Raw genomic sequence first — 14,411 nt, 5'->3', positions numbered from 1 at the left:
GGTAATGAGTGATATAAAATAAATAAAAGAAAGGACAGGGAGAGTGGTTAGGGAATGCCTCTACTAAGGTGGTACTGGGAGCAAAGCCCTAAAGTGGGTGGGCCTTAGGGGTGCTACGTGGGAGTAACTATTGCAGACAGAGGGGCAAGCACACAAAAGCAGAGGTTAAGTATGTGTCTCAAGTCTGAGGAACAACTAGGTGGCCAATGTAGTAAGTAGCTCATTTAAGTGTATATGCCTATAAGCAAGTAATACAGACTAACCCTTAAATGTAAAAGCTTCTTGATCTAAGCTTCTTGCTGCTTTCTGATCTAAAAGCTGGTATAGGTGTATATACAATGTTATTTTCTGAATGAGTCTGAAGAAATTGAAGTGGGACAGGTGCAATATTCATTTATTCAAAGAGCTAATCATCAAAAGGCAATGAAAAACTCTATCAATACATGAAATAAAGCAGCCCATTCTGAACTTGAAATATGTAACAACTTTTTTTTTTTTTTTAAGATTTCATTTATTTATTCATGAGAGACACAGAAAGAGAGAACCAGAGACATAATAGGCAGAGGAGCTCTGCTCCATGCAGGGAGCCCGATGTGGGACTTGATCCTGGATCTCGGGATCATTCCCTGAGCCAAAGGCAGAAGCTCAACTGCTGAGCCACCCCGGCGTCACATGTAAAAACTTTCAATCAAAACAAAACAAAACAAAACCTTTCAATCACCTTCAGGTGTGGCTTAAGAGAACTGTTAGGAATCACATACACATCAGCTGTTTTACAAGAGCATTATACAATAGGGAATCTGCCTTTATTTCCTTCTTGCTACATTCTCCTACATGATCCACATGTGGAAATACAAGATTTTGAAAAATACAAGGTAACAGCTACTTGCCACAATCTAAGCAAATCTTCAACTACAAGAAATCCACAAGCATTGCAACTGTGTGAAAGAGAAAATGATGATACCGATAACTCAGAGAGTAAGTAGATAAAAAATAAAGCTGTTGCCAAAAGGATCATTTTTTTTTTTTTTTTAAGATTTTTGAGAGACAGAGAAAGTGGGGAAGAGCAGGAGAGAATCACAAGCAGACTCCCTGCCCAAGGTGGAGCCTGAAGCCCGACACGGGGCTCAATCTCATGACCCTGAGATCATAACTGGAGCCAAAATCAAGAGTTGGACACTTAGTCAACTGAGCCACCCAGGTGCCCCGACAATAGCTTTATTTAATAAAAATTGATATTTACTACTGCTGAGTTATTTTAATAAATACAAGCACTTCTTGTATCTGCTTAATGTTGTAAAGGACATTAATTGCATAACAGCTTTGTTTTTTTACTCTAACAGAAATAGTTTCTTCTGTTTCCAAGTTTTTGTCTGCTTCACAGAAATCAAGGGGGAAAAAAAGCAGACTCTTAAAAATTCTGTACCTTGTCAGTCTGTATAAAACATTTAAAAGTTAAATGTACGAAAATAAACTTTTGAATTAAAAAACATTTCAGACTTAAAAACTTCAGACTTTTTAAAGGTCTTTAATTAACACTGTCTCCCCTTCCCATTTTTTCTATTTAGATTTATCTTGATACTTCCAGTCCCTACTAAATATCCTTTTATAAAAACATTATTTTTTAAAAGGCTCCAGTATTTTTGAGATTTTACGTTTCTTGTCTCCACCTGAAATAAAATGTTTGTTCATATTTACCTTCTTGCCCTTCTGTAGACAATCCCTTGAGGCTCAACTTTCAAGTTTTTGATAAATGTACATTTTAAAATCAGTTCTAGAGACTTAACATAAGAAAAGTAAGATCTCTAGCACTCTTTTAAACTTCTAGTTCACTAGTAAAGCAATCAGAGTCTGGCACAAATAATTTAGCTCTGCTAAAAATGACACTACTATTATGACAGAATAGCACTATAACAGGAACTGCAGCCAGATAATTGAAGAGAGATATAAGAATGAGAGATCTCCACTCAAGACCTCCACCCAGATCTGCTCTCTTTAAATTATAATGAGACCAAGAAACATCACAGACCAAAAACTACAAGGATGACAATGTTTTCTCAGAAATCTCAGTGACTGGTCAGCACTTAATAGGGGTAGAGTGGGTAAAAATTCATCTTGGGGAAGGCAGGAACTTGTACCTAGGCTGAGAACTGCAGAGTCCTCATTTTATTTTATTTTTTTAAGATTTTATTTATTTATTCATGAGAGACACAGTGAGAGAGAGAGAGAGGCAGAGACACAGGCATAGAGAGAAGCAGGCTCCATGCAGGGAGCGCGACGCAGGACTCAATCCTGGGTCTCCAGGATCACGCCCTGAGCCGAAGGCAGATGCTCAACCACTGAGCCACCCAGGCATCCCCAGAGTCCTCATTTTAGATTCACATGATGACTACTGAAAGACTTGAACAGACTTCATAGAAATATGAGGCCATTCTAAAAAAGAAAAGAATATTAATCACCAAAACTATAATTCTACAGTGAGGATTACACAATAAAAAACTGGGGGACAGGGGAGACCAATAGCAGCGCTTGCCCAGTGATCTGCCTGACTGCTCTGCACTATTCTTCAAAATCTTTCAATAACTATTAGGACAAAAGCTATTAGAGCATATTTTCATCTGGGAGCTTGGAAAGTTAAGTATGCCCACCTTTATCAGTAAGTTGAAGGTAATGGTACACTTCTGCATGATAAAGTGGATCCAGTAATGTTTCCAATTCAGTCATGCTCCATTCAGCAAGTATTTGCTAATTATATGTTATATACCTGTCAATATACTAGGTACTAGGGATAAAATGGTAAGTAAAAACCGACTAGTGCGCTGCCTTCATGCAGTTTACAGTATGGCTAGAGATAAACAAGAGTAAACTAAGAAAAAGAGGGAGGCAAAAGGGACAAGCAATACCAAGGAATGGTACAGGATGCGAAGACAGCCTACACACTGAGGGATCTGACCTAATTAGGGATGTCAGGATGTATCCCTCTGGAAGCCATAAAAAGGCTGAGTGACCAGGAAAACAGCTTCCTCATTATTATTATTACCCTGATACCAAATCATAATGTCTCCAACTACCTCCATTTTTCCCGCCAATCATGGAGTTCTGTGGCCTGACTAAAGTATGCAGGTACAATCAACCAGATTACTGCTCAGAGCACTCTCCATCCATATCAATAACCTCTAGAAATGTCCCATTTATATCACTTTCTCTACCATCGTTCACATTTAACTTCATAAAAGCCAGTTCAAGGCTTAGACTCAGGAAAAATCTGGGGTTCCATATTCCTTTTGCATTTCCACACACTTCAAGAGAGGAAAACATAAACTAAAATGAGACAGTAACTTAAAACAACCCTTCCCAGCATCCTTCCAATTTCTCTGCCTCCAAATGTTACCCATTCCTACCAACCTCAGTACTGATATTGTGTTGCTTGGATAGGGATCCTTAATTAAATTTTAATTAGCTGTGTCAATGTTATGTTTTTAACAACTGGGTGAATAAAATGAATTATAGGGAATGATTCATAAGAATAAAGTTGGCGTGGAGCATCTGCGAGGTTCAGTCAGTTAAGTGTCCAACTCTTGATTTCAGCTCAGGTCATGATCTCGGGTCCTGGGATGGAGCCCTGAGACAGGCTTCCCGTTCAACGGAGAGTCTGCTTGAGATTCTCTTTCCCTCTCCCTTTGCCCCTCTCCCCACTCACACTCTCTTAATGAATAAATCTAAAAAAAATAATAAGTTAGCTTTATGCTTTCTCTTTGATCTTCCTTCAGTGATCCACCATAAAATGGAAGTAAAGGTTTTCTATGTAGCCCAGCCTGGGTACCAGCTTCCTACATTTATAAAGCAGTTCCCTGAAACTGTATTAGCCGCACTGGTCTTCTCAAGCACTCCTTTGTTCCGTTAATCACCACCTGCTTTCTATCACTTAGCCTATCCCCACCCAAGCCAAGAGAAATACAGGTACTCTGAGTCAAGCCTAAGTATATTCAGAAAAGTTATAAAATGCAAAAGAACGAAGACTGTAAAATAACTTCTCATTCTATCTCCCCATTCAATAGAAACTGGATTTTCCTTCCTTTTCTTATCTAAGAACAACTTGGTCCCACATCAGAAAAGGAGTCTAGATGTGCAAAGCAAGTTTGAAGTGAGAGCTTTAAACATAAGGTTACTTATCTGGTCTTCTCTTCCATCTTCTACTCTGCTGCTTATCAGGTTAAATGTTGACATGGGTCATCTGGCCTGATCACATGCACTGACAGCTCCCCCCCTCCCCCAATGGTTTGTGCCTATTCTGCTCTTCTCCAGGGTCAAGTCAGTAACTTGAGTTAACTGGAATGTAGCCATTCTCACATCTCCTCAGCCAAAACCCAGTTGCTTTTGGAGAGAAGGGAAAGGTTGAGCTCTACTTAAATTCACATAGGACTATCTCTTAACCCTGGCACAGAGAGGTGTTGTTATAGCAAATTCATCCTAAGATCATATCTCAAAGCTCTCATCAAAGCTACTAAGTTTCTAGGGCAGAGAAGGCCAAAGGCTACAGCTTAACTGCTTGTTCATATGCATTCTTGACAATGCCCTTGGCTCCTGATGTAAGGTAGTCCTTAGAGTTATCAGGGATCCCTCTCAGGATTTGGACCTCAAAGATGCTCATGGTGTAAACTAATGTCAATGAATGATCTCAGTCATCTGAGGGGGAGGGAAGACCTTAAAACTAAACTCCAAAACCTAACAGGTCTTACATGCTATCAGTGACTAGTATGTGCTATAGACAAACTTAGGAAGTCAAAGACAGATGATTACTTGGCTTCTAACAAAGTATCCAATTTTTAAAAAACTCTTCTACTCTTGACTGCTGTTCTTAAATTGTCTGAACCTTTGCCTAAATACATTTTATTTTTTTTTAATTTTTTTTTAATTTTTATTTATTTATGATAGTCACAGAGAGAGAGAGAGAGAGGCAGAGACACAGGCAGAGGGAGAAGCAGGCTCCATGCACCGGGAGCCTGATGTGGGATTCGATCCTGGGTCTCCAGGATCGCGCCCTGGGCCAAAGGCAGGCGCCAAACCGCTGCGCCACCCAGGGATCCCGCCTAAATACATTTTAACATTATGGTCTTGCATTTGCCTTTGAGTATTTAAAAAGTCATTACAAAATAAATGTCATTATGTTTATTTTGATGCTCGTCTCTAGCTGCTATTTATTCTAGGGTACCCATATTAGCATATAAGAACTCCACAGACCAAGGAGGTTGGTCAAAAGTCTTTAAAGACTCTTTCAATTCTCATTCTATTACCTATGAAAGCATTGTACAAGTCTTTTACTTTACGGTCATTTGTTTCCAAGCACTTTTTATGGTGGTATGCCAGATTGGGGGACATTATTAAAGTTGCTATAAACTAAATAGTAAACAAACATAATCCTCTCTACAAATTTATGGCTGGAAATTTACAAATTATAATAGCTCTTCATCCCCTCTTCCATCTTTCTCCTTCTTGAGCCCTTCATTTCTTAGACTTCTCTTCTAACTAATGTTAAGGAAACATTGGAGCAAATATAGGAGACATGTAGACAGCCTCCTTCCTCAATTATCTTTGGCTATATGAGAATTCCAATCAAATGAAAATTAATATAAATTTCTGTAGCAGTCAGGATAGGTTCGAAAATTGTATAGTAACAAATAATCCCCAACATCTCACTGACTTACAACCAAAGTTTTAAGTCTTGCTAATGCAACAAATCCAACACAGCTGTCATCCAAGTTGTCAAAGTTAACTACCAGCTCTGTCATTGCCATTCAGTGTGCCAGTAGGAAGGAAGAAGTGCAACTATCTCATTGGTCTAAAGCTTCCATTAAAAAATGACACATCTTACTTCTGCTCATATTTAACTGACCAAGGCAGAACACATGGTCACGCCTGCTTCAAGGGAGTGGGAAAATGCAATCCTGACATGGTCCCAAGATGTTTTGAAGAGCTTTGACTGCAGCTTCAATCCTGCCATCCAACCATTATATTTTTAGTCTACAAAACCTTATTGAGTATTTACCATATGCCAGATGTTGTTTTAGGCATAAAGGTCTAGCAGGGATCAAAACAAGTTAAAAAAAACAAAAAATCACGCTGACCTTATGGAGCACAAACTCCTAGATTATTGTAGTAGATTCCTCCCTATCCCACTAACATTTCTTCCTCCTCTCTTTTCTAATACTATTCCCCCCCTTCCCTTATCTTAGGCCATCCTTCCCCAACTAGTCTTATCTCTATTCTGCAGATCCCTCTACTCTTCTACCATTTTCCAGGGCACCACCTTACCATTTTCCCCTCCCTTGGCTTCATTGTATATTGCTCTATTTTAAAATAAAAGGTCTGGGGGGCAGGGGAGGGGGCAGCCCCAGTGGCACAGCGGTTTAGCGCCACCTGCAGCCCGGAGCGTGATCCTGGAGACCCAAGATCGAGTCCCACGCCGGGCTCCCTGAACGGAGCCTGCTTCTCCCTCTGCCTGTGTCTCTGCCTCTCTCTGTGTCTCTCATGAATAAATAAATAAAATCTTAAAAAAAAAAAAAAAGTATACTCTTAAAAAAAAAAAAGGTCTGAGGGGTGCCTGAGTGGCTCATTCAGGTCACTGACTGGCTCTTGATTTCAGCTCAGGTCATGATCTCAGTGTTGTGGGATCCAGCCCCACATCAGGTTCCACACTCAGTCAGCATGGAGCCAGCTTGAGTTTCTCTCCCTCTGCCCCTCCCCTACTCTCTCTCTCATAAATAAATACATGCTAAAAAAAATAAAAGGTTTGAGACTCAGTTGCATTACTAACACTTTCTGAGCATAGTACCTGGGTACTTAGTAGGCACTTAAAAACTGCACTGAATGAATTAATGTAAACAGTATTATTTTATTTGATAGTAGGAAGTTTTGGAGAAGACAAGCTCTATCCTTAATTTTTTCAGAATCTGATCATACTCTAACCTACCATGGGGAACATCAGTGATGACTCCTAGACATGGTACTTTCCTTTCCAGGAACTCCCCGCAGGAGCTTCACCCTATGGTAAACACATAGGTTTGTCAACACATGAAGCAATGACTTCAACTCACTCAGACTGAAGAAAAAAAGAAAACTTCAGCTTTGTTATAGCTCCTGTTTTATTTTGTTGAGGCAGTAAGAAGAGATTGTGCTATTGAAATAGTGTCTTATATTAGCAGACAAGCAGGTTTCTATAAAAAGTCTCATTAGCCCATGTGATACCAACTAAGTATCATGAAGATACGTGAGACCTTGACATTATTCTGATTATTCTTCAGTTCACCCTAGCAGGCTCTATGGCATTTAACACCACAGCTTTCCAGATTGCACATCAAATATAACTGCTGTCATTTTTCAGCTAAGCCTGGTAAGGGTATGAAGAAGGCCGCAACATGCAAGCAAGACCATCCATAAGAAATATTTCTGGTCTCTCATCAAATGGAGAACCACATGCTTGATTGGAGAGTATCCAATTTTTAAAAAATGAACTGGAATAGCATATAACTTTCCTGGAATGTCCTTCCTCCTTTGTTTCTCCTTTTCTCCAAGGCTGAACAAAGCTTACAAGATTAAAAAAAAAAAAAAAAGTGTAAGTTTCCTATCAGATTCATGCTAAACATTGGCACTACTGAAAAATTCCTGTCTGGTTTCATGAAGACCATATTAAAAGGAAAAAACAAATGAGATAAAGAGATCTGATAACTAGTCCATGATCCATGGCTAAATTAGCTTATACTCAAAGTGGTTCACATTTTAGGCCTCAGTCCCACCATCAGGAAAATGAAGCAGCTAAACTACAGGACTTCTATGGCCTCTTCCAGCTCTAAAGTTTTATAATTTTAAGAAAAGGTTCAGGATTTCCACTTCTGATTAGAATGCAGAAATGTAAAAGACACCATTACTCTCACCCTATAAACCATGATGAGCTGGATAAGCTACAATACTGTAGTTTGGAAAACCCATCAGGAAAGCTAAAGATGCAAAGAAATATAAATAAATTAAATTCTGGAAAGTCTTAAGCCCTTCATAAAAGAAGAGACCAGGACTATTCTCATTCCTGGCAAAGTGGCAAAGCAAGAAATTTTCCACTAACAGAATTGAGAAGAAGCCAGCCAAATTTATAACCAACTTTTAAAAGCTGTATGTGGTTGCAGCTAACAGATTAGAATTCAAAGGAGGTCCAGCTACAAGTCCCACCTGCCAAACTCTTCCCCATGGGTCCTCACTGAGAACAAAAGTCTAGAGCAAGGCAGGAAAGCGGAGAGAATCTCATGGAACACATGGGCCTCCACCACATTCAAGGCAGCTGCCTCTGAAGGTGAGGGAACAAGTCAGGAAGCATAAGATAAACCTCTCCAATGCATTCTGAGTACAAGGGAGATACTCTTCCTAAGACAAATAAACAGGGCACAAATATGAAGTAAAGAAAACCTATGGTGGTACTAGAAAGCAAAGAAAATGTCCAAACAGTCCAAAGAACTGGCAGCTAGGCTAAATAGGTTCAGAAAGCTGACAGGATAGAAGCAGATAAAGAAATAATCTAACAAACTTTCCAAAACTGGGGAGTCTGGGTGGTGCAGTTGGCTAAGTGTCCAACTCTTGGTTTCAGCTCAGGTTGTGATCTCAGGGTTGTGAGACTGAGCCCCACATTGGGCTCCAAGCTCAGTGCAGAGTCTGCTTGAGATTCTCTCTCCCTCTCCCCTGCCCCTCCCAGTCATGCACATGCACGCTCTCTAAATAAATCTTAAAAAACAAAATTAAAAAATTTTCCGTAACTGACAAAAGACACCAACTCACAGACTCAAGAACTCAATGAATTGCAAGCAGGATAAATACAAAGAAACCCATACCAAGGTATACTATAGCCAAACTGTGAAAATGGGGGGAAAAAAAGAGCAACCAGGTAAAAGAGAGTTAACTATATATAGTAGGGAAGTACAGTAAGAGTGATGGCTGATTTATCACTAGAAATGATGAAAGCCAGAAGACAACAGAACATCACTTTTCAAGTGCCAAAACAGGGAAATAACCCAGAATTCTGTGCCTAGGGATATGAAGATGAAATGAAGATATTCATTCAAAAATGAAGATGAAATAAAGACATTTTCAAAGAGACAAAAGTGGAAAGAATTTGTCTCCCTCAGATTTTTGCTAAAAAAAATGCTCAAAGTTCTTAGGCTGAAAGTGAGGAGTTGGGGGGGGGGGGGAGAAAGAGAGAACGAGAACACAGGGAGAGGGCAGAGGGAGAGGGAGCCCAATCCAGGGCTCCATCCCAGGACTCTAGGATCATGAATGAACTCAGCTGAAGGCAGATGATTAACCAACTGAGCCACCAGGGCACCCACCTATCTACGTTTAAATGTCTTTAAGAAACTACTGATTATTTTAAACAAAACAATAATGTATTGTGGGGTTTACAGCACATTTAGAAATAAAAATATAAAACAAGAGCACAGAGTGCTGGAAGGGAGTGAACTGAATCATGTGATCATGTTTACAGTACCGGTGAAGTAGTTTATATTATTTTAAAAAGACTATGATAGCTAGTAAAAGGCTCATGGGTCATCTTAAAACACCTTCCTTTCTGGCCATTATGTTTACTTAATAAAATGCCCATCAATGGAGAGTAAAAGGAAGGATAAAAAGAAAACTAAATAAATCAGCAACTGCAAGTAGTTTTTGTGTACTTTTACATCAACTATAATATAAACCAATATGTTAACATTAAAGCACTATCATAAAAAAAACATTAAAAAAAAGCAGTATCATAGATTCATGGATTATACCAAAGGAAATGAAAATTAACCATGTTAATCAAGATATACATATTTTAACTGAAATAACTTTGAGGGGCTCTACTTCCTGCTTTAAAAAAGTATGCACTTTTAAGATATTAAAAAATTATACTATGGAATATAGCTGTAAAGTTCAAACTGGAGGATATAAATATGTCTGGTACATATTTATCCCACATTATCTACTATTATAAAAGCAATTAATGAAAAAAGGGCTTATATAATAAAGGCCCTGAACCTGATAATAGAATTTTTAATATCTGAATTTTCAGAGAATATAAATAACAAATAGCAAGCTTGATTACGAATGTATTATATGGGAAGCATTGTACTGGACATATATCTTATACTAAATCCAAACTACACTGTAAAATGGGTTTTATGATCTTTATTTCAGAGAATTTAAATAATGCATTCAACATCACACATCAATGAGATAGCCATGATTTGAATCTCAGGTTGTAAACTAAGCCCATGACCTTCTCTCAAATCATAAAATTTTTTTTTATTGACCAGTAAACACTCTCCCACCTCTTTGAGAATACATTTCCCACATTCTTCTGCAAACCAAAAAATGTAATCATCGAAATCAGGAAATTAACACTGGTATAATGCTACCATCTAATACTCAGATTCCATTTAAGTTTCTGCAATTACATCAATAATGTACTTGACAGCTAGAGGACCCCATCCAGAATCACATGTCACATTGACTACAATACAATCTTTAACATATTTTTCCCTTTAGAAGTGTAAAGGAATCAAACGTTTTCTATAGTCCACAAAAATTTACTGAGCAATTGGCATATGCCAGACACTATTTGATGATACAGTGGATAATAAGACAGCTAAGGTTCTTCTACTTCCAAAGAGTTTACATTCTAGTTTACAATCTCGTGAGGAGAGATTAACAAACTAGTAACATAACTTCCGATTTGTCTAAATGCTATGATTGAGTGACTGGGAAATGGCCATCTATGGAGCTAAAATCTAAATAAGAAGGTACCAATTCCAAACAGAGGAAACAGCAAATACAATCTAAAACAGGACAGAATATGGTATTTGGAGGAAAAGATGCCAATGTAGCCACGGCATGCTAAGCAGAAGGAGAGAGGAATGAGGTGAAGATGGGACAGGTAGAAAGAAACACCTGAGGCAAGATTCTGAATTTTATAACTCACCACCAAAGGAAAGCTATTGAAGGATTTAAGCAGACAATTGCATGGTTTCATTTACATTTTAAAAAGATGAATTCTGGCTACTGGGAAGACAATAGGCTGAGGATAATAGAGTGAAAGTAGGCAGAGTTAAAAGCTATTTCAATAGGTCAAGTAAGATGTCGGTGGCTATCACTAGGCTGGTAGAAATAAAGATGTAAAATAGGAGACAGTTTCAAGTAATATCCTGGAGACCAAGAGAACCTGGTGAGGGATTAGATATGGGGGACAATGGTAACAGAATTTAAGGATAACTCCTAGGTGCCAATTACTGAGATGGGGAAGACTAGGGGAATAATATGGGAAAGAGAATTCTATTTTGAATACATTAATTCTATTCATATAGTGTCTATTTAGATAACTAACTGGTAACATCAAGCATACAGTTGGATAATGTGTCGGGAGCTCAGGCGAGAAGTCTAAACGTAAATCTGAGAATTACCCACATATAGATAGTACTTAATAAATTGAATGAGGGGATCCCCGCTCAGCAGTTTGGTGCCTGCCTCTGGCCCAGGGCGCGATCCTGGGGTCCCAGGATCGAGTCCAATGTCGGGCTCCCAGCATAAAGCCTGCTTCTCCCTCTGCCTGTGTCTCTGCCTCTTTCTGTGTAAATATTTTAAAAATTATAATAATAAATTGAGACCACTTGGGAAAGAATTTTGAAAGGGGAGGGGGAACAGGACTAAATTCTGGGATATGTCAATATATAAGGGCAGGTAAACTACAGAAGCTTGTAAAAATTTATGACAAGGTGTGAGGTAGGAGAAAAACAAAATGTCTCATATGCTAAGAAAAACAGGTGAATATGCAGAAAACAACGGTCAACTATATTTCAAGCCGTCACAAGATCCTATAAGATGGATTTGGTAAATCAAAGTCACTGGTTTCCTGATTATAGCAATTTCAAGTGGTAAGATGGTTTAACAGAAGCCAGTCTGGAACAGGTTGAGGAGCAAAGTGGAGAGGGCGTACAAAGACAACTCTTGAAAATCGGTCTGAAGAGGATCGGAGAAATATGAAACTAGACGATAGCTAGAGGAGAAAATGAAATCAGAGAGGATTTGTAACAGATTTCTATATCCATACTGTTCAATATGGTAGCCAATTAACTATAAATGGTTACCAAACAGATGAAATGTGGTTAGCAGGGCTGAAAAACTAATTTTTTTCTAAATAAATTTTTATTTAAATAGCCACATATGGCGAGTGGCAACCAGACCAGACACTATAGTTCAGAGCACCTTTGTACACTAATAAAGATGACCCAATAGGAAGGGAAAAACTCATCATGTAGGCAAGAGAGGAGTCCTTAAGAAGAGAAGAGGCACCTGGATGGCTCAGTGGTTAAGCATCTGCCTTCGGCTCAGGTTGTGATCCCCCGGTCCTGGGATCAAGTTCTGCATCAGGCTCCCCCGTGGAGAGCCTGCTTTGCTGCTTCTCCCTCTATGTCTCTGTCTCTCTCATGAATAAATAAAATCTTTAAAAAAGAAAAAAAAAAGGTCAAGAGAAGGAATCCAAAGCACAAGCAGAAGAATCCACAAGGGATAAACATGAGTGAAGCAAACCATGAAGTTATAGCAACTGGTGGGAACCCATAAAATTTAAAATTAGAGTATCTCTAAAGCCTAGTTGAAATCTCAAGCATAAGACTAAATTACAGAAGGCTGTAGAGGCTAAGCAGGAGTACTTGGGAAGATAATTTATATCTACTAATAAGTATTCATTGCCAGGCATTTCCAAGTGACAAATTATTTCTGCTACTCGGAACTAATACCTTGTAAGTCTTATTTTACAAATAAGAGTACTGACGCTCTGAGAAGTAAAGCAACTTCACTGAAATCACATACATAGTGAATGTCAAGATTTGGACACAGGCCAGTCTGATTTACTTTAGGGTCAGATGCTTACCACTACCTAAGTTGGGAGGTTAAGGACCAATGTTTCTGACCTGGAAATATAAAAAATGGCAGATCAATCTGGCAGCTAACAAGTACCAAAAAGCACAGAGGTCCTAAGCCAGAGGCAAAAACTGCCCCGTCCATGCTATCTACAAGATAATTAAGGAATATTTATTTAATAACTATTTTTAATTTTTTTTAAATACAAGTGAAAATATCTTTGAGACAAACAGTAAAATAAACATTTTTTGCAACTTAGATTATCTACTTTACTGAATACAAGACTATCAATCAGAAAACTAGCAGTGCTTAAAACTACTAAAGTCATATCTGGGCATATTGAAAAAGTAGGCAGAAACTGACCATCTCTCCAATTTGTAAATGAAGGAGGAAATTATTAAACTGAGCCTAATCAGTTAATAAATTACAGCTTAGGTTATTTTAAATTTAGTGTCAGTATAAATCATCCAGATCTGAGCTGTCCAATATGATAGCCACTAGCTAGCTATTTAAATATAATTAAAATTAAATTAAAAATTCAGTTCCTCAGGTGCACTAGCCACCATTAAGTGCTCAACAGTCACATGTGGCTAGTGGCTATCTCGATGGACAGCAAAGAATATAGCACTTCTATCACCACAGAAAGTTCTACTGAACAGTGATTAATTAATTATCTTCAATTTTCCTTTTGATTTTTTTCAGGAGAGCCAATAAAAGGAGTAACTCAGAACTATATATGCTTCTAGAAATGCACGTGAATTTGAATCACCTGAGAATCCTGTAAAAATCCTGTAAAAATGTAGATCCTAGTTCAGTAGGTCTTGGGATGGGGTCAAGAATTCTACACTAACAAATTATTAGGTGATGTTAATACTGGTGGTCCAGCAATCACACTTTGAATACTAAGATCTTAGTTCTTTCTGGGTCTCAGTTTCCTCAGCTGTCATGTACCTGGGGCAAGATAATAGCCACGATCCCTCTGTAAACATTAACATTGTATAGTTTGTACAGAATTAAATGCAGAGGGATCCCTGGGTGGCGCAGCGATCCTGGAGACCCGGGATCGAGTCCCACATCGGGCTCCCCGTGCATGGAGCCTGCTTCTCCCTCTGCCTGTGTCTCTGCCTCTCTCTCTCTGACTATCCTAAAATAACTTAAAAAAAAAAAAAGAATTAAATGCAGAGATTTCATTTTCTGCAGAGGAAGTTTCTTCCCTGAAGTAAATGCTATGATTCTAACACGCAATTTTTGCGCCACCATTCTTTTTCCATGGAAAGACATACTAAATTTAAATAAAAATCAATGGGAAAACGTGATTTGCCATGTAAATATTCAATCTCTGTACAACTTTTCAGAAATGGGTTTAAAAGACTAACATAGGGGATCTCTGGGTGGCTCAGTGGTTTAGCGCCTGCCTTTGGCCCAGGGCATGATCCTGGAGTCTCAGGATCCCGGGACTGGATGCATCCAGTCCC

At 38.6% G+C, this 14,411-nt stretch overlaps 1 protein-coding gene across 6 annotated transcripts in view; it reads right to left on the bottom strand.

Moving 5' to 3' along the window:
* Positions 1-14,411, bottom strand: part of MAPK6 (mitogen-activated protein kinase 6) — a 36,202-nt gene that overhangs the window by 17,502 nt on the left and 4,289 nt on the right. For 2 of the 6 annotated variants that reach the window (XM_035708800.2, XM_025472775.3), the window contains exon 2: positions 6,971-7,042. The exons of 3 other annotated variants lie outside the window; for them this stretch is intronic. The gene's annotated coding sequence lies outside the window, so the exon portion shown is untranslated. Of the gene's footprint in view, positions 1-6,970; positions 7,043-12,366; positions 12,516-14,411 lie in introns of those variants that run through there. One more of the 6 variants, XM_049104232.1, reaches the window with a different exon arrangement.

This window comes from Canis lupus, chromosome 30 (genome assembly GCF_003254725.2).
Source record: "Canis lupus dingo isolate Sandy chromosome 30, ASM325472v2, whole genome shotgun sequence".
NCBI lineage: Eukaryota > Metazoa > Chordata > Mammalia > Carnivora > Canidae > Canis > Canis lupus.
This window is presented reverse-complemented; position numbering and strand designations above follow the sequence as displayed.